The sequence below is a fragment of the Pyrus communis genome, chromosome 11, assembly GCF_963583255.1.
Source record: "Pyrus communis chromosome 11, drPyrComm1.1, whole genome shotgun sequence".
Lineage (NCBI taxonomy): Eukaryota > Viridiplantae > Streptophyta > Magnoliopsida > Rosales > Rosaceae > Pyrus > Pyrus communis.
Genome location: NC_084813.1, coordinates 6,293,767 through 6,301,486, shown reverse-complemented (window position 1 = coordinate 6,301,486; position 7,720 = coordinate 6,293,767).

Genomic DNA, 7,720 nt, shown 5'->3' with positions numbered 1-7,720 from the left:
ATCTACAAGCTTCAAATGTCCAAAAACTAAGTAAATTAATGTTGCATGAACAGTACTCAAATCGGAGTTTAAGAAATCGACGTGAAAACGTCGATGTTCTTACCTGAAAAGGGTATATTCGTGCTCCCCTCGACCTCACGATCACAACTGCACCCTTGGTTTCCTCGATCTGCTACGGTATAATGGTTCTTGGTGTGTGTCCGTACGTTTACAATGGAAATGGGAGCTCGGGGGAGAGAGAGACAGGGAGAAGACAGAGGGAGAGAGATAGGGACAGTGTATGTGTGTGTGTGTGTGTGTGTGTGTGTGTGTGTGTGTGTGTGTGTGTGTGTGTGGCCCAACACATGCCAACACCACACCACCCACCAACAAAATAACGAAATGAACTAGGGGCTAAAATGTCATTTCACTAGTACGTTTTAATAATCCCGGGACGGGATGTCACATTTCCTCCTATGAAGATACATCTAAAAATAATAGAGACACCAAATAAGAAATTCGATTACATATCAAATTAAAAAAACGAATGTAATTATTGATTAGAATTTAAAAAAAAAAATATATCACCAAGAAACAAAACTCAAGAAATCAAATTTTAATGAATACATAATACCAAATAAGTAATATTATGTACCTAAACCATGGTACTTATATCACAGTATCTATATCATGATAACTATATCATAGTATACCTAATACATGGTACCTCCAAATTAAAAGGACCTAATCAGAATTTTAATGTACCTAAACCATGGCACCTATGTTGGATTAGTGTACCTCACTTCTACAGTGTGCCAAAATATAGATTAGTGTACCATGTGCAGTATAAATATGCAAATCATATACAAATATCGAACTAATATATCATGTATTCAACGTACTAAAAACTTAATTACAACACCCACCACAGAACTAAATCCTAAAAAACATCCACACGATTTTAGTGGAAATGCTAGACAAAGAAGCAAATATGCACGACACCATAGAAAGGGGCAATGAGAGATTCATACAACTAAACCTTCGCGTTTAAAATGGAAAATGCAACACTCATAACTAGGCATTTAAAAATGGTGATTTCCCAACATCACATAAGGGCAATGTAGGAAAAATAGAATCAAGAAAACCACCCAAACAAATAAAAGCTGATGTGGATAATGTATGTTGACATGGATGTAGAGTCAAAGGACTATAAACAACATATAATCTTGCATAAGACATTTTTCTAACTATAAACTTAGCCAAGGATTAAAATCACATTTTCTAATAACAATATTGGGAGTCTCGTGCTTCTGCTGCAAACGAATACAAAAAGCAAAGAACATCTGCATCCCGAAAGTAAAAAATAGCGTTATCATTTCAGTAATATTTTTTATTTTAAGTTGGCAGTATTTTTTGTCCTTCTCATTTATATGTTTAGTTATAATTAGGGATAGGCAACGGTTATGGTGGGTGGGTAACCGTGGTTATTTACCCATAACCGTTTATGTTCATACCCGTATAAACGTTTACCTGTTGGGTAATTGCATAAACAGTTATACTCATACCCATACCCATAACAGTTTATAAATAGTTAACCATACTCATAACCGTGTACCCATTTAACCGTTTATCCTTTTTTTATCCATTTACCCTTTTTTTCATCCGTCTACATGTTTTTTTTTTTTAATAACTTGAAAATTACAAAAGAAAAAATTGTGATAATTTTCATTTTCTGACAATTAAACACCATTATAGGTAAATTTTAGCATGCGTTTTCCTATTTTAATCATTTAAGTCCTCATACAATTCCAATAATTGAAATAATAGTTTACGAACAATATTTTTCTGCTATACCCAAGCAAGTCTTTAATTATAATCCATATGATTACAAAGTAAAGCTTCTAAAAACAAAAAGTAGTCATTATCTTGAATACTAGATGATTCAAAACTCCAAAATATTCCAAAACTAAACACTTTCGAACACTAAGGCTTTAGCACGTTCAATCACAAAGTCTCATCGACTCTTTGTCATCAAAAGAGGTCACAAAAGAAATGTATAAATTGAATTGGTATTCCATTTAGGAACACCTACACCAATTAGCATGAATTCAACAGAAGTAAGTGATCACAGAGCATGGTTTTTCACACACCCATTTGTTAAATTTTACATATATTAAATTAAATGAGTAAATAGATACCCGTTATAACTGCAAGTAATACTCATAATCGATGGATACCCGTTATAACCGCGGGTAAATTTCATGGATAAACGGTTATACCTATAACCCTTTGTTTGTCTAAACGGTTACTCATAACCGTAACCGTGAACTTTAAATGAGTGTATAACCGCAGTTACCCAAATTCATGGGTATTTTGCCCATCCCTAGTAATAATATGTATGAACTAAATATGCAGTCATTAAAGACATTTTTTATATTCCTATTGCCTGGCACTAGTCCAAAGACATTTTTTATATTCCTATTGCCTGGCACTAGTCCATGAAAATGGGGGACATCGATGAGATTTGCTTCGGATTGAATTTAGATATAAAATAATATGAGAAGTATCACGTATGAAGTATGATTCACTAAAGAAACCAATTCAAGTAAGCATGTGACCTAAAAGAAAAAAAAAATATCATCGAATATAGAAAAAAAAAAAATGAAAAACACATATCCTTCTCGTACAACTCAGTTTGAACATTTCTTCTAGCCTTTGCTCGAGTTTCCTTCACTATCTTAAAAACCACACTGTTGAATTCCAAAATTTTTACATATTTAGATGCTGGGCTCAAAAACAAAGAAAACCATCAAGAGAAATTTCTGACAACAGATTTGCAAACCTAATTCAATTAAAGTGGTTAGTAAACTTTATTATTGTAGCAAGATGTAATTTAAGAAGAATAATTACAATGGAAAGCTTCTTTGTGGGCCTTATTGGAGATGTATAAGAATAATATCTTGACTTGAACTATAAACCTAAATGAATTAAATTTGTTAATAAACTTTATTTTTTGTTTGCAGTTTATTGAAGTTTATCTAGCTATAAATGATCGACTCACAAGGGCGAATACTTATAAAGTAATTGGCTCATGTTCTACTCATGCCTATAGCATCATGAGCACAAGTTAGAAATTTGATTTGACCCTTGGTGAAGATTCGCTTTCTTACCATGCTCTTATCAATGCATCATTGGGTGAAAAATGCATAGGGATGATCTAACTATCTACCGCATTTTAAATAACTGTGAAATTGAAACACCCACAGATTTGGTCTTGCATGCATATCTGACAAGATTTCAGCAGTTACAAATCCGTTGTCACAGTGCAATATGTGCTCTAGTTCATGAACATCTGCATCCGACAAGTCAAGAAATCCGTTATTTAGTTAGGTAATTCTTATATCGGTAGTTTTTACTTTTTCATTTTCATATACATGTTTAGTTTTAATAAATGTGAATTAAGTATGCAATCTTTACATAGATGTATTATATTCTCATTGCCCGAGACTAATCGATGGAAATGTGAGACATTGATAACATTTATTTGAGGATTGAATTTAGAAATCAAGCAATTGCCAATATAATTTAAATGTATGTGAGGACGAATCATGGTGCAATTTGGAGTTGGGGGGAGAATAATGTTATTTATGTGATTTGACATTTATCTTTTTAATAGATGGGGAGTTTTGAGGTCCTTCAGAGCCTTTAGATGCACCAAAAGCTAGAGAATGCTTGATATAATTATTTATACTAATATTTGCTTACACACTTTGTGTGTACGAACATATTTTTTTAGAAAATGAGAAGGAGAAAGGGAGAGAGAGAGAATGTGGGGCTTCAATAAAAAACAGTAAAATTTAGACCTGTGAAATTACATTATTGCCCATCATGTTTTTTTGTGTGATAGAAGATTAAGTAATATTTTCACCATTTTTTAGTTGACATAGAAGGTTTCATTAATTAATAAAGATTCCAATTGATGAAAAAAATAGTGCATACTATCTATATTCCAATTGATGAATGACACAATGCATAATTTAATGAGTAAAGTTATTGAAAGGCCATTCATTAATTGAAGTATCCATTGGGCCATTTATCAATCGAAACATAGATAATTACATAAAAAATTCTCTAGCTTTACTAATTTAAGGTCAATATATTACCTGAATGGATATATATTACCTGAATGGATAACGCATTTCTTGACTTGTGGGATGCAAACGTTCAAGAATTAGAGCATACAATACACTGTGATGGTGAATTTATAAGTGTTGAAATCTTGTCATATATGCATGCAATATCAAATTTGTGGATGTTTCAATTTCACCGCTATTAAAATGCGGTAGACAATGAGACCATAGCAAGTACATTTGTCATCCAAAGATGCATTGATAAAAGCATGGTAAGCTCTGAACCCTAACCAAGGGGTCAAATAAAATTTGTAACTTTGACTCAAGATGATATAGTCATTAGCAAAACCTGAGCCAAGTACTCCATAAGTATTCACCCTTGTGAACCGATCATGTGTAGCCACTTAAATTTCAAGGAACTGCACCAAAAATAAAGTTTATTAACCAATTTAGTTGGATAAGTTTACAGTTCAAGTGAAGACATTATTCTAATATCTTTCTAATGACAAATTAGATAAATGGTTCCCATGGTCATAAGATGATAAATAAAAAATTAGATTTAAACTTTTGTTGTAAAGTCTATCAAAATTTATTCCCAAAACTTAAACTTTAGTCATTCCTCCGTTGGCCTGCATGTGAAAGATCCCAAAATTAGATTTTATGCACTAGCAAGGATCTCACTACTTGCAATAGCAGGCCCAGTCGAAAGTTTATTTGCGGGTCTTCTTGTCTTTGGACTTAGGTCTAGATGATGTTGGAGACATCTCAAAACTGGAAAGCAAGCAAACACAATTTTTGTAGCGTTTAAGATACAGGTTCACGTGTTCGGTACAAACAAAATTGTATCTAGCTGCATGTTGTTTTTGAAAAACTGCTACCAAAGCAACATTTCGAAACAAAACCAAATTAACATCACACGTATAATCAAAGAATTGAAAATTTTAGGGATCCAATTACACGTTCTCAAACATTTAGGCCAAATTCGTGCCAAACCCACATTTTCTTGGCACAATTTAACAACATTAAAAAAAAAAAAATTAGGTACAATAACTGAATCAAACCAATTAAATTCAAGGTCAATTTGAATTGGCATAGAACAAATCACGAATTTAATGGTTCAAATCGTAAACAAAATCGAACACCCAACTTAGTTAAATTTCGATTTCTCGAACCAAACAATTACAAACCCAAATCAGAGAATACCCCAAGAAATTTAATCACAACAACAATTGAAAACAAAAACAAGAATTAGAATTCGTGAAAGAGGAATTCAATCACAACAATAAACGATGACAATTGAAGAACCAAACAAATAGAGTAGTGGGAATCGCTTTTGAGAGCGTACCTCTATGTGTTAGGTGATCATCGCTAATCTGAAGAGGCTATGGAAATTGGGGTTTTGGGTTAGAATGTAAGAACATGAAGCAATTTTGTTCAACGATGAAGGCGAATTAGAGGCACAAAGGAGGATATAGGACGCAGTGATTTGGGCGAATAACCTAACGTTCAGGGTAACAAAAAAATGACAAAAGTTTAAGTTTTGAACATAAATTCTAACCAACTTTAACACAAGGATTTAAATCCCAATTTGTTTTCCAGATGCTATCATCCAAATACCTCAGGACATTATTTATTTGGCCCCTCTGCAACAAGGCCAAAGTTTTTTACTGTAATTGTTCTTCCCAAATTACATCTACTTCTTGCAATAATATAAATTCGAACTCCAGCTAAGAACAGCTCCACCCTTCCCAATCCCTGTGCAATTGGGTGATTCAATCCCATAACCCTAACAAAATAGCTTCAGCCCAACCAAACTAGTGGGACTATTCGATGGGCCCAACCCCATACTTAGCAATCGGACCATTCTCACCCGCACGTCCGCTTGAGGCAATACGACGCGAGGCTGACATGGTAAAAACTCAAAATTTATACACCATCAAGAAGGATTGAGAGTGATTTTGAACTTGGTGTGTGAGTTTAGGTTGGATGTAGAGTTTATACGGAGTAAAAGAAAGGATGCAGTTGTAAATAATGCCATATGGCATCCTGTGATTGGTTGAAAATTTTATCGAAAATCTATCCATAAGGATTTTGAACAAACAGTGGCACATGGTGAAACAAAATTGGTTAAAAATCTTATCAGAAATCTATCCACAAAATTCTTACAGGATCATGACACGTGGTACTACAATATTGGTTAAAAATCTACTTGGAAATATATCCACAAAATTGTATTTTTGGACAATGACACGTGGCGTGATGAGATTGGTTAAAAATTCTATCTGAAATTAAACATAAAATGATCTTTTATTATTTTATGAAAAATAATATTTTAATACCAATTGACTGGGCAATTCATTTTGGGGTGGATATGTACTCGAGCAGTTACTGTTTATTAAGGTAGTAATTTCCTTAACTCAATAGCCTGAGCAATAATTGCCTTAGCGGGTGAAGTTGCTCTAAAGGAGTTAGTCCATGAAACTGTTGGGTTAAATTTTAAAAAATAATGATTAAAATCAGTAACATAAAGATTGTGACTATTTAAAAGAAAGGGTAATACTAGAGAGATTAAATGTATAAACTAATTATGCAATAATTATTACCCTATTTAAAAAGTTAAACATAGTTGCTATGTGTGAAATGATGAATTTTATTCACCCATTTCAAGTCCTAATAAGTAGCTTGTAGCTCTTGTGTCAACCGCAAGAATAACCGTTCCTCGTAAAAATATAACAATATTGGTAGTCTCGTGCTTCTGCTGCAAACGAATACAAAAAGCAAAGAATCAGATCAGTTTCTCTACAAAAACCCAAATAATGAACAATTTCTCTTCATATTTACAAAGGGTAATGCTAGAGAAACTAAATTTATAAACTAAATTTGCAAACTAAATAATGTGTCACCAATAAGAATTAAGCATGTTAATCAACGCTTATGTAATAATACAATCATCAACTTCTATGTCATTTAATTTACAAAATTTAATCTCTCTAGCATTACCCATTTACAAAACTTGGTTTCTCCAAACATGTTTTGCACAAAGTAATTGACTCTTAAGACTTAAAACTCATTCAATCTTCAATTGCGCAAACTACATTTCAAATGAGATAATATAATTAGGAGAAAATGAAACAATAGTCCCAGAACTTTGGCCAAATTGGAGCGGTGAGTATTGGTCCATATCTGGGTCTCTATCTTGCTTACTACTTATGTCTCATATATTTGTAGGGCTAGAAAATTTTCCCGAAAATCCTATACCATACCAAAATTTTTTTGATCCCATACCGAAAAATTCTTAAACTGATAATATTGAAATTTTCGGGATCTATACCGAAACGATCTTGAACCTTTTGGTACGGAAATTAGGATTACATATTCAATGGTGCGGGAACCCCGAACCAAATCGAAAAAATATATGTTTGTTTTGGTTGCATGCATGTTGAATGTTGAATTTAAGTAGTTTGATAGTAGACTCTATTGAAATAGAAGTATGAGATTAAGTAGTTTGGAACTTTAGAACATCAATTTGATTTGGTATGAACGAATTGGTACTTCAATTTGTATAAAATTTGAAGTATGAGGTAAAAAACCCAATTTTCAATTGATATAAA